General features: G+C 38.5%; 1 protein-coding gene across 12 annotated transcripts in view; it reads right to left on the bottom strand.

Annotated features, from left to right (window-relative positions):
• MBNL2 (muscleblind like splicing regulator 2) overlaps positions 1-13,064 on the bottom strand; it is a 161,784-nt gene that overhangs the window by 128,152 nt on the left and 20,568 nt on the right. The window contains exon 1 of one of the 12 annotated variants that reach the window (XM_027557843.1): positions 8,091-8,253. The exons of 10 other annotated variants lie outside the window; for them this stretch is intronic. The gene's annotated coding sequence lies outside the window, so the exon portion shown is untranslated. Of the gene's footprint in view, positions 1-2,999; positions 3,022-8,090; positions 8,254-13,064 lie in introns of those variants that run through there. One more of the 12 variants, XM_027557845.1, reaches the window with a different exon arrangement.

The raw sequence follows: 13,064 nt of genomic DNA, 5'->3' as shown, positions 1-13,064 counted from the left end.
TGATCATGGGGGTGTACTCTGGACTTGGTGTTACCTTTGGGGCTGGGCAATCTAATGTACCAATTCATCTCCTATAAAATCAGAGCTAGTCAAAAGCACTTGGACTGTTCATGTCGCTGAGAAGTGGTGTCCATTGCGTTTCAGCTGTAATTTGTTCACTTGGACAAGAGATAATCTTGCTTTAAGAAATCCATCAAATTAACTATTTTTCTTAGGAATTTACAATATGACTAAGGATAATATGGTAACGAAAAAGCAGATTTGGAATTGCAGATCATTTTATATCCCCACACATATAAGAATTAAACATGACAGAATGGGGGACTAGGTTTAAGGTCAAAAGAAGTCAAAATTAAGTTTAAATCAAACGTTTAGACTGAAAAAGTATTGAGGCATATGTTTTTCAGAGGCTATTACAGAGATAAGTTAGAGTAAGTTAATAATGTTAGTTTTTATCTTAAACTTTTATAACCAAAATTTTCATCAGCTACTTACTCCTGATATTTGCTAAATGCCTCCCTTCCAAACATAATGTAACAAAATCCTTCATCATGCTTCAAAAATTGGAATTTTTTTTTCATATTTCTAGGTGTGAATTGTGATTTTTCAAAGGGAAATCACAAATGTTAACAAATTTGGAAATGATTCAGTGTTACAATATTTTAATCTAGATATCTAAATGCTTCTTACTCAGCAACATTTATCAACCAAACTTCTATATGCTTGAAAAAACTGTATTGGAAAAACCCCTAAGGAAAAAAATCTAGTGCATTTTCTAGAATGTAAACTTTTAAAAAAACACTATCTGATAATTTCTGTAATAAGTATAAAAAGAAGTATGATGTAACTGTAAAAAGAAAATTTTTGTGCATCATTATTCCTTAAAGGGAGGATTAGCTTAAGGATTTTTTCTAATGAGAGTGAAAACTAGTAAACTTAGAACACATTTAATTTCCTTGGTAACAAATGAACGAGATACACAAGTGATGGTAGATTTTACTCATGTGTCAGAGGTTTTAACTCATAAGGAAATTTTTAGAATATAATGTGAACTTAATATCTATATATGTTTCCACTTGATATCATTTAATCAAGTCATGAACGTTTGAGGGTACACTACTATGAACAAACTATATATCCCAAATAAGTCTAAGCTGAGATTCCCTATGGTTGGGATGAGTAGTTTTCATTTCGTTATTTTAATTACAAGATGCAATAAATATCTGTTGAGTAGATAAAATGGATAGATGGATAAATGAGACAAAACCAAAAAAAAAGATTCTCTTGATTTTAAATGTATATATGTTATATTTTCTATAAAGGAAACTTTTGTGCAGTCTAAATGTACTAGCCTGAACTGTGTTTTTAATACATCAAAACTAATATTTATGAGATGTGTAAGGGTCTGAACTTTCAGTTAGCAAGATGAAATATCTACTGCTGGTTGCATTATTAGTTGAAAATTCTCTGGGGAAGCCTGCATTCATAGCAGGATATAAAATAGAGAGAAACATCTGTCACTAACTATTTGCTTTTGAGAAGTTTCAGAAGATCAGCTGTTCAAAATTTTCAAACAGTCAGGAAACACAACAGCCAATACCTTAATATATAACAGGAATATATGGCATAACTATTGGAAAAGAAGAGAAAATGTTATCATTATCTTCAGATGATATGATTATATACCTAGAAAATCCAAGAGAATTAAATTTAATTCTCACTAGGAAAAAGTGAGTTCTGTTGAGCTGCCAGAAATGAGATAACTAAATAGAGTTAAATGGAACCAATAGTCTTCTTGTTCTCCAGCACAGCAATAATCACGTAGAATACAAAAAAGAAAAATATACCATTTATAATAGCTGCATAAAACAAATGGGAATAATGCCAACTGAAAGTGTTTTAGACAGATATAAAAATTAACAAACTATCTGGAGATATAAAGTAATAAGTGAATAAAACTGAGAGATTTTTAGATTAGTGCGTTCTTATCATTTAAGAATATTAGATCTTACAAAATTATAGATTCAACATGATTTTAATAAAATATTAAAAGGACTTTTTTGTTGCTGGAAGAGGTTATTATGATTATGGGAAAGAACTTAAAAATGATTTTGAAATTTACCTGAAGAAGACATAGATGAGGACAGAGAGAAATTTCTGAAAAAGAATCACAGTATATGGAATCGGCACTAGTAGATGGATACATATGCTATTAATCTAAAACAATCAAAACAGGTTGTTACTAACGAAGGAACAGATAGCTCAATCAATGAAACTGACTATAAGTATCTCGAGAGAGACCCCAGTTCACCAAGAACTCAGGATCCAAAATAAGTACTGCATATGGGAAAAGATGCCTTATTCATATTGAAAAAGGTTTAGAAAAACTGAAAAGAAAAAATTATTTTGTAAACTCATACCGTTCCTCAAAATAAATTCTATGTTGATTTGATTAAAAAAGATAATCCACAAAATGGCAAAAGAAAATATAGGTGAATTATTCAGCAACAACAGGCAGGCATGTCTTTTGAAGAATTAAAAAAACAATGCATACAAAGAAAACAAAAAAGAACAACAAAAAGCCGATCTTTTATGGTTTCAATTGGTGGTGACGCGAAGCTTCTGGTTCAGTGTCAGCTTGAGTGCAAGTAGCTATCTAACTTCCCCCACAAAAGCCCCAGTAAAATAACTAACAGTTGATTTAAGAAATGGGGAAAAAGAAAACTTTCAGCAGGGTTAGAAACAAGGAAAGTATATCAGACACATGTTTTGAAGTCTGTGCTACTACTATACTGAAAACCCCCAGCTTTTGCCCAGGAGTTATATTAAACCAGAAAACAACAGGTCACTGATCAGACTCCCTTGTGCCATAGAAACAGCAACAGCAGTGAGGCTTGGCCAGGCTGGATACGTCGCATACAGGCTGAGAACACGGAAAAGCTGGGTAGACAGAAGTAACCTTCATAACAAGAAATTGAGCAGAGGCGACATATCCCTACCAGGCAGCTCCTGACCAGAACCCCCTCCGCCCTGTACTGAAGCTGTACCACCATGGAACTCCATCAAATTGACATCAAGGAATCTTTTACTTCATGTTTGAGGTGAGACGTTATCGACAGTCAGGTGGCAAGTGACGAGCCATAAACACAGATTTCTCTGCCCTGGTTGAATAAAAAGAAACAAGCCTGAGCAGACTTCCTTCAAGATGAATAAATGAATTAAAAAAAAAAAAAGGCAAAAAACTAGACTTGTAAGGAAGATCCAATATGAGACCAATGGAAAGATTTTGCAAACTAAAACGAAGATCAAGATGGAACGCTCAAGGTTTATCATAAAAAAGTGGGAAATATTAAGATACCATCTTGCTTTGTGTTTGCAGTAAAGTTGAGTAAAATTCATGCTTTCTTCATGGACACATGAACTAAAAAAGGAAAGATGAGAAAAAAGACAACAGACTGAACTTAAAAGGGACTGAGAGCTATCCAGAAATAAAAATAGTAGTTGGTTGACGTAAGAAAGGAATCTGAGTAAACCAACATTTCAATAGCAGATTAAAAAAAAACAACAACTTAATTTTATGCACTGAAGAGCACCGTCAGTGTACAAAATGGAATCAGTGAGGTGGAGAATACACCGGACATATTCATGCAACACATTCAAAGAGGACAAAGAGGAAAATGATCAGAAAGCTAGTGACAGCTATGGAGGTGAGAAAACAAAGATCCAACCTAAGAACTATTAATGCCTTAGAGAGAGAGAGTGAGTGAGAAGGAAACGAAATAGGAGCAATACTTAAAAGGTACAGGTAACAAAGTCTTGGGAGGTTCCGAAAGGAACTGAGAAAGAAGATCCAAAGAGAATTTGGTGCTCGAGGCAAATTAATAAAAAGCCTGTGAACATCCTAGCAATTATGGAGATAAAGGGAGATTTCTAAAATTATTAGCCTTTCTGCCCTCCCCCCCAAAGAGTTAGCTACAAATGAACTCATTGGCTTCTGACTTCTCTTGGGCAGTACAAAACACTAATCAAAGTCAATAGAAACATCTCTACTGAATTTTGAGTGAAAAATGTATTACTCCAAATAAATACACTCAATCATATTCTATTTCCTGCCAGAAAGTGAAAAATATTCTCAAATATGTACTGGATCAAAAACTACAGCAGTTCCCAGGAATACCACTAGAGACAGATTCTGAAGGAAAAAAATTAGGCATCGGGATTAAATATTTATGTATTAGGATGTTAATCACAGCATGATTTATGAGAACAAACAGTTTGCTTAAACAACGTAAATGTTAAGTGACAGGAAATGCTAAATAAATGATGGTATCTTCATATCATCGGACATTAATCAGCTCTTAATAACCACGTTTTCTAACCATGTAGAATATCAGATCCAAACACTTCTTCTGTGATATAAATATTTTATATTTTTTCTTTAGGAAGCAAATGTTCTATTACCAGAAAACAAAACAAAAAATATTTTAAGACAAAAATTCTAAAAATGCCCCCTGGGCTTTTATGCTTGCAAACATGTAACTTCCTGAACAATAGGTCAAATGTTACGAAAATCTAGGGACAATCATGTATAAGCTGCAAGTACACTTCCCAGCCTGAATAGCCTCAAATGCAAGAAAGTAGCAAGATAGAGAAATTACATTCTTTTGCTAAGTCTGGACATACTTTCATGATTGTGAACTTTGCCCAGTTAGATGAGATAATAAGCATATCATATGTCATAGACTGTTGTCCAAGTTGATCAGTAGAAATTATAATAATCAGTGTTACTGAAAAATAAGTCACAAGCTAAAATACAGTTTAGTATTTCAACAACCTGATGCTAATTTGAATAATTCAAACTCACAGTGAGTGGGTAGTGGTAGAGGGGCTGGCCAACTTTTAAGAAAAGAGATTAAAGGAAAGAATGAACAGAGTGACAATGGCTTGCAAATTGCAGCTTTCCAATAATAGTAAAATTTGCATAGCACTTTTCATAGAACTTGGGAATAAAAATGTTACATTATAACTGCTGGTTATTATTTCTAATAATAAGACATAACTAATGGAAGCACCAAATGAGACAGTTTAAGCATGACATTCAGGCTATGGCTCCACTGTCTCATCACCTCCTTTGATTCAATAAGATTTTAGATAAAAAGAGAGGGGTTTCTTAAGGGAAAAAAGGCCTCTGAATTTTACTTTTCTTAATAGCAGTAGGGAACTTGTTTTTGGGTTTCAAATGGCTAAAGATGTTGGCTACGGTTTGGTCTCTTTAGGGACTTGGAGCATGTATTTTAGAAGGATTGCTGGCTAAGGTTTGGAATGAAGCGTAAGTCTGCGGTATCAGGGCCCCATAATCACTGTTTCATGCTTTAATCAACTAAGCTATTCAATCAAGTACAAGAGCGTCAAACATGACTATGAAGTATTATGAAGAGTAAGTTGTTATGCAAAGAATAAAGAATTAAACGTTAAATCCAGGAGTAATAAATATGGGAAGAAACGTTTGCCAAGAAACACTGTTTCCAGTGCAACATAAAAACATGAAACCTAGAATGAGACTGTCTGATGATAGAATATTTTCGGTTGAGAAAGTGTGAAGAAGGATTTGCTATATATGTTTTGATTGAAACTAAATGTGTTCTAGGTATGGGTCCACCTAGGTTTGGGGGTTAAAAGTTACAAGCAAAGCAATCAGTCAGCAGATCCAAAATATTAAACTGCTTACAAACTATTTAAAACAAAAATAATGCCACTAAATAAAAACGTGACTAAAATATAGGGAGGCATTGTTAATTGCTTTTTAAAGCTATCTGACTTTATGAATGAACCTAAAGAAACATCTCGAGTTCTAAACATTTTTCATATAAGCAACACCACTGCCTCAAAATCCATGATACTTTATATTTGAATTCACAGATGCGTATCCCAAAATGTATCATTAACGTCAACTGATCAACAAGAGAAACAGATACGAGAGAAACGATGCCTTCCTTAAGAGCTCTGAGAAGAACCATAGTCACGTTCTTCTAGAATGAAAAGCGAGAGGTTTTCTGTCCTAGACCTTATGAATCTCTTTTTCTGGTCCCTCTTTCAAAAGACAATCCAATCAAAAGACAATTTGGAATTTTAAAAATCAGGGCAGCAAACTATTTTAAAGGAAAAACAAATAGCGTGTTCTCTGAGGGCTTCTGTATTAACATATAGCCAGGATTCAGGTTCCTGTTCCTCCTAATATTGCTGAATATAAAAAACAGAATAAAGCAGACGGCAGTTTTTAATGAATCATCTTTTTAAAAAAGACATGGTGGGCAATCTTAAAGCTCTCTTCATGTCTTAGTGAAAAGCCTCAATATAATTATTCTCATTAATATCATCAGCTGTCATTTACACAGAATTTTATCTGGTGAATAAAGTGCTTCCAGCATGCACTATCTCATTAAATTTCAGAGGTGGACAATAGGTACTCAAAGGGTTGGTTTGGAGAGTGTCAGCCTGCACAAAAGGAAGATTTCCAATTACAACTTTCATTATTTAGGCTACTCAACACTGTCTTCCCCAGATTATCAAATATCAGTCTCATTGTGACCCCATAAGTATTCGGATTCACGACTGCCCCCGTGCTATTTACAGAACAGCAATAAGTATATTAAGAAAATCTACTGGCTTTGCGATAAAGCTGACTGTAACCAGCTCATAAAGCTGGTATCTGTGTCCTTCAGCAGGAAGGAAAAAATCCCGTCTGGGGGAGAGCCTGTCCTGTGGTGTGGTTCAGTACAATAGCTCTCTTTTTCTTTACAGGGTCAAAAATTCAGCAAAAGAAATTAATAAAAAGCCTTCTCAGATTAAAAAAAAAAAAAATTCCCTCTCTACCGCCAACCCCACTGCCCCCTCCCACCAGAAGACAGAGACAGAGAATTTTAGAAACAGGAGTTTATTCACAGTGCTTAACTCAAAGCAGACTTCCCCTGGATTAGAAGTGCAATTTACATACTGTATAAAATGTCAGGATGATATTCTGGTTCCTTATACACACTGCTGATTTTATTGTATACTTTACAGTCTTTTCCTCCCATAAAAATTTCCCCTTTCGAGGTTTAGATCATTTTCTAACGTAAAGAGTAGGCATTCACATTTTTCTTTTTGAAATAATGAGGCAAAGTGGTTCGCCATAAACATCTGAAGTTCAACAGGCATTGGCCCATGAATATATATGTATATATATGATTATGTGTATGTGTAGGCAGATAAAGAGAAATAATAGTAACCAACATTGATTGAGGGCTCTCAAAATGCTAAAGCTCTAAAATTCTTATTAGTCAATGCCTGAAATATCACTGCCAAAGTCCTGTTTGAAAGTTGGGATGTTGGGATGAGTGGTTATGTTTAAACTTTGAACTCCAAACAGAAATTTCAGCCAGTTTTAGAGGCTGGTTGCAATTTAAGCTCCATATTGAACTAACAGTCTAAATGCTCTAAACCTCACTTTTTTTTTAATTTGTAAAATGAGGCAGTATTATATGTCTCTCTCAGGGCACATTAAATTAGAAAAAAAAATTAATGTTTTGAAAGTAATTGTCAAAGTGCCTAGAACATAGCAAGAGCTTTAAAAGAGTTAGTTCCCTTCTTCTGCTCTATTCATTATCTGTTATTTAACCTAGAAATCAAAGAAAATTGTGCTGCTCTGTGGACCTGGCCCTGAATTCCTGATTTGTTTTAGTGGAGGGACATAAGCACTTGTTCACTTTCTTTCAAAAACAGCGAGAGAAATGACTACAAATTAAACTAGAGCAAAACATCAGAATCCCATCTCAAATGGCTCTTTCCTGTGTTAACAGCCTCCAACCCCACCACCCTGGCTCACCTAATATCACTTTCAGGAGAAAGGAGAGAAAAGGAGAGTTGTAAAATCATTTTGTTTCCTCAAGCTTAGAAAAAACAGAAGTGCATTTTCTATAGCTACCTTTAGTCAAGGCAACTTAATTTTTCCCTTAGGGTTTGAGTGAGTTAGGATGGGTCCACGGATACCAGCCTTGTACAAAGAACTTTCAAGTGCTGGATTTTGGAGACACCCAGAAATTTAGTGTTACCTGCGGCATGCAAGTTACGATCTCCTTGCGGTCTACTCCGGAGAGGACTTTTGTGAGGATTCCAACTTCGCAACACCTTGGAAGGGCCTATGCCAGACTACCAAATGGATGTCACTCAGGTCTCCCCTCCCCACCTTCCTCGTCCATGGCAGGCATGACCAATTGATCCCAGTGCTTTTCCCATGAGTCTACACTTGGCAGTTTAAAATTTCTCAAAGCAAGTTTCCAGGCAGGCAGCCACCACCTACAGATCAGAGTTCCCTTGTGAGCCGAAGCCACCCCCAGACTAGGCTAAAGGTTACCTTTGAACTACTTGTGAAAAACAAGGGTAGAGGGATGCGTGCTTGCTGAATAAATGAACCGTCTTCATGTAATTCTAATGGGAATATTTACCCTACTTGTGAGCACAAACGTCTCAGACATTTCATTACCATTCATTTATTCATTTAGATATAAATGCCCGGAATACTACTTATAAATCACTCTTATCTCTTCATTAATAAGCGCTTCTTAAGAGTCATTATGAGATAAAATAGTCTTGGCCGGTTCACATTGCTGTATGTCGTTATAATTAAGAAAAGTGTACATCTTTATGAATAGTCTATAATTCGGGCTCTTCAGTAATTAGATTGAAATGAAGTTTTATTATGTTTCAATTTCATTTTCTATAGTAGTGGATAAATGGAAGTCTACCTGGGGTGCCTGTCACCCAGATAAGCTTCTGTTTTTATGGGCAGTGCAAAGATGTACCGAGAGCTGATTCCTTCAAAACAAGCACTGCAAAACAAATGCCTGATTCTCTGGCCAGTGTGCATTAGTGGCAAAACAAACAGGCCATTATATCTGTGGCAAAGAATGAGATTGCAAAGTCAGTGAGGAACAAGGCACATTATCAGCTGGTCTACATTGTAAAACAAAGGCACAAAAGCGCTGTTAATACACGAAAAAGCCAAAGTTTCACGGTTCTCAGTGAACTTCAATGGCTGGTGGGATCAACCTGAATTTAAGTTGACTTGTCTCTGTTTAGTTTCCATATTTTCCTTACCAGACGGCATGTCTCCCTTTCTGATCAGGATCTACTCAGCAGTATTCCTGGGTACTGGCCTCTTTTTCTCTCTGTCTCTCTCAATTTGTTGCTCTTAAAATGATAGCCTGTGTTTATTCAGGATTTAAAAAAAAAATCAACCTGTTTGAAACACGAGTAAACTTAAATTTGCTGCATCTATTTTCACGAGTGCGGTTTTTCTTGGGGCATGTGGTAATATTTTAAAGAAAGCAAACGCAACTAAAGGATGGCTTTGGAATTTTACAAGCATTTCTAGGACCTAACCCTGTAACGCTAAGGCCTTTAAACTATGAGGAATTTTGAAACCACCTTTATCCAATGTCATGTGAGACGAACTGTGTTTTTTGGATTCTGTCACTTTTGGCCAGCTGGGAGGGCAGCAGACAGTGCACACCACGGTGGAGCAGAAGGGTGCAGTTTCTTTTCTTCCATTTTTGACGGTGTATGGAGAACAAGTAGGCATCTGTAGAGAAGCTTCACTTTGACTCTTTCCCCTGCTGCTTCTGACGAATGATAACAAAATAAGATCTACGCTGCAGGACAAAAATTTCCCTAAATATTTAGCCCTATCCATGCTGAATAAAATAGCCTTATTTCGGTGCATCCGTATTATACTATTTGCTGGCAAAATAACTCTTTAATTCATGTGTTTTTCCCTTGAAAGGTAGGAGGAAAGAGGCAAAATGAAACAAAAACCTAACTGCCTATTAGCTTTAGTTTATAGATGAGCCTTGATAAGCCTCAGAAGCCACTAATTAGAAGGAGCTCACTAATGAGGAGATGGTGACAGCCTTCTCCCCCTTCTTCGCTGGCTGTCATTGGGTGCTCCCTACAAGGTCCCCATTCAAATGTATCTTCTTGGAAAGTCCTTCCCGGCCCTGTTCCCCCACCCCCACTGCCCCAGAAAGGCACTCTTCCTGCCACTGTGCTCCACCTACTTGAGTCGTCATGTCCTCAGTGCTGACCTTGCTGATGTTGAGTCTGGTTAGAACATGAGCCAACTGAGCCCGGGCTAACACCTCTTTCTAGCTCAGCACCCAGAACTGCATCTGGGTACTTACCTGGGGTCTGCTGACTGATGGACTGACCAAAGAAATAAAGGACCCAAGGGATAAAGAGCAATTGCTAAGGAAATTTAAGGGCCTTAATTTTCCGTTCTCCACAGTGAACTGGAAATCCATCTGCCTAAGGCGCAGTGAACCTGATGTGTTCAAGGAGCACTGGCCTGGATCCACTTTATCTCCAACATCCACTGCCCGCACCTGCTTCCTGGCTGTGGCTGCAGACAGTCACGTGGTGGGCAGATGGAGGAGAGGACGCCTGAGCTCGTGCTAAAGCTATGGGGGTCGAGGCGGAGGCCAATGGCGACCCCTCCATAGGAGCGCATCCTCTCAGCCAGGGGGAGGCGGACTGGCCGTGCACTGGGCCTGGAGCCCTGCTGAAGTCTTCTGTCATTTCTCCTTCCACCAGCACCCCTTTCAGAGGATGACTGTGTAATACATGCCACTTACAGTAGCATCTCACAGACTCAAGATTGACTGTATTCAAACTGTCAATCAAATAACACAAAGGTGAAAAGTAAAAAAGTCCTGCTCATTCCATGCCTTTTTAACAACTCTTAGGTGCCCCACTTTACCCCTACTTCAGGGTCTCCAGGGACCAGGGAAATTCCTATTTCTTATTGTTTACTGGAATGAAGAAGTCCTTGAGTACTGGGAATGTCATATATACATCTATGTTCCCCATGGGGCCCAGGACAAGCACCAGGCAAGACCAAGCTGTATCCTGCGAAATCAAAAGCTCATGGTCAGGACTGTAGTTTAGATGGACGAGAGCAGGCTGCAAGACTGCTGATGCTACTATTGTCTGTAACAGAGGGGCCTGAACTGATCATGGGACCTCATCCCGGTTGGTCTGATCCACCCCAGGGAGCCAACAAAGGCCTTGTGGAGAGGAGGTGGCCCTGCAAGGCACAGGCTATGTCTCAGACAGCTGATGGACCCCAAAGAATGAATGAGCTTTACCCATGTGTCTGCTCCCTGGTTTTCCTTATCTCCAAACACCCAAGAGCATCAAGAGAGGCATAAGAAAATACCGTCTAGGTTTCCAAGGATACGTTTTGTAATCCCATTTTTCACTGCGGCCAGCCCTGGGTTGAGAAAGACACCTTCTTCGGGTTGTGGGAACACACGTCTTTCCTCGCAGCTTCAGGAGGCATCGGAAGTGTCCTGAATCAGGCAATTTCCTTTCTGTGGAGCCCCATGTGTGCACACAATGAGAGCTCATTTCCTCCTACTGGCTTTTGTTTGAACCGTTTCCTTTGATATGGGACGTCTTCCGCTCTCCTTCGAAGTTATCTAAATCCAGGCATCCTTCTCAACCCGGGGCCCCTGCAATTGGAGTCAGGCCCAGTCGGTCTAACTCTGATGGCTTTTCCCTCTCTCCTGCCACAGATTAAGCAGTAAGTGCCTGGGCCCCTTAATCCAAACAGAGTTACAGTCAGATTCTCCATTGTGTGCATGCGTGTGTGTTCAAGATGTGTATGCATGTGCGTGTCTTAACACCTCAGTGCGACTGCCGGCTATCAATCATCTTTGTTTTTCTTGCTTTCTGAAGCATCTGCGGACAGGCACACAGTTGGCTTTTAATCAGTATGTTCTAAGTAGAGAGAATGAGCCTCTTGAAAATGATTCACAATGAATTGGAAGATTTGTAGATATCCTGAGCTGAAACGGAGACCTTCTATCCCAGAGTATCATAAATTTCTTTCTGCATTCCACCCCCACTTTTTAAAATTTTCACTTTTCTATTATTGCTCCCTGTGTATAGATCAAATGGACTCAGCTCCACACTTCTTTCCTCCTGTCTGTGTGTGACCCAGATCTCATGACCTGGAGCACCAGTAAGCACCTAACTTGTGAAAATACTTCTGCTGTTGATGGCTTCTCAGTGGGAAAAAAACGGACATGTGACATTGAGCCTTCCAACACAGGCAACTGGGTCACTACCTCCAGGAAGGAAGGAGCGTGTGGTTGCAGGAAACACCTTGGAGAAATCTTTGCTTATTTATTCTCTAAGCAACAAAGGACCATCCTTTCCTCGGGGACCAGAGGACCAGAATGGACTGGCAGCTGTTGGGAGTATATCAGGGTCTCAGAGGAAATTCATTTGCTCATTCATTCATTCATTCCAAAAGTGTAAGTTCAGGAGTTTGGTCCCCATGTGAGCCAGTTACCTGCTGTCTGAATGACCTAAAAGCAGCCTGAGTGGGGACAGAATCACCTTTATCTTTGTTGAAACATCTCAAGGCACAGGTGATCAGGGAGCTGGGCTAAGAGCTCCACTTTCATACACACACGGTATGAAAGTTCTCGAAAGTGGCCCAGTCCTCCTGTTTTCAAAGCAAAAACATTCCTTTAGTCCACAGTAACATGCTCCAGTGTCTTACCATCCCTATCAAATATAAGTCTTCCCCAAAAGTCTGGTATAGTATTATTCTGTAGAATATAAAGCCTTCTTGCATTTTGCTGAGAAAACAGTGAACTCTTGGTGAGTGATACCAAGACATGGAGAAACTGCAGAAAGAGTCATGGGGAAGCCCTCCTCTTTCCAGAATTGTGTAGCGGGTCTATAGCATTCAGTAGGGATTAGTCCCCACCAGCTTCACGTTCACCCAGAGAAATATACTGGGTGAATATTCTGCAATTGAATGTTTATTCTGTACAGTAGAGAACAAACCCAGTTCTCTATGTGTGTAATCTATAACGCTACCCATCACCTCGAGAAGTGGAAATGACTACCCTCATTTCAAAGATGAGAAAACATATTCAAACACATTTTTTAATTTGCCTGAAGTTGTCCATTTAGTCTGTGGTCTAGCCAGAATATGAACACAGGGCTCGAATTCT

This window comes from Bos indicus x Bos taurus, chromosome 12 (assembly GCF_003369695.1).
Source record: "Bos indicus x Bos taurus breed Angus x Brahman F1 hybrid chromosome 12, Bos_hybrid_MaternalHap_v2.0, whole genome shotgun sequence".
In the NCBI taxonomy this organism is placed as follows: Eukaryota; Metazoa; Chordata; class Mammalia; order Artiodactyla; family Bovidae; genus Bos; species Bos indicus x Bos taurus.
Note: the sequence above shows the minus strand (reverse complement) of the source record. Positions and strands in the feature narration are given on the sequence as shown.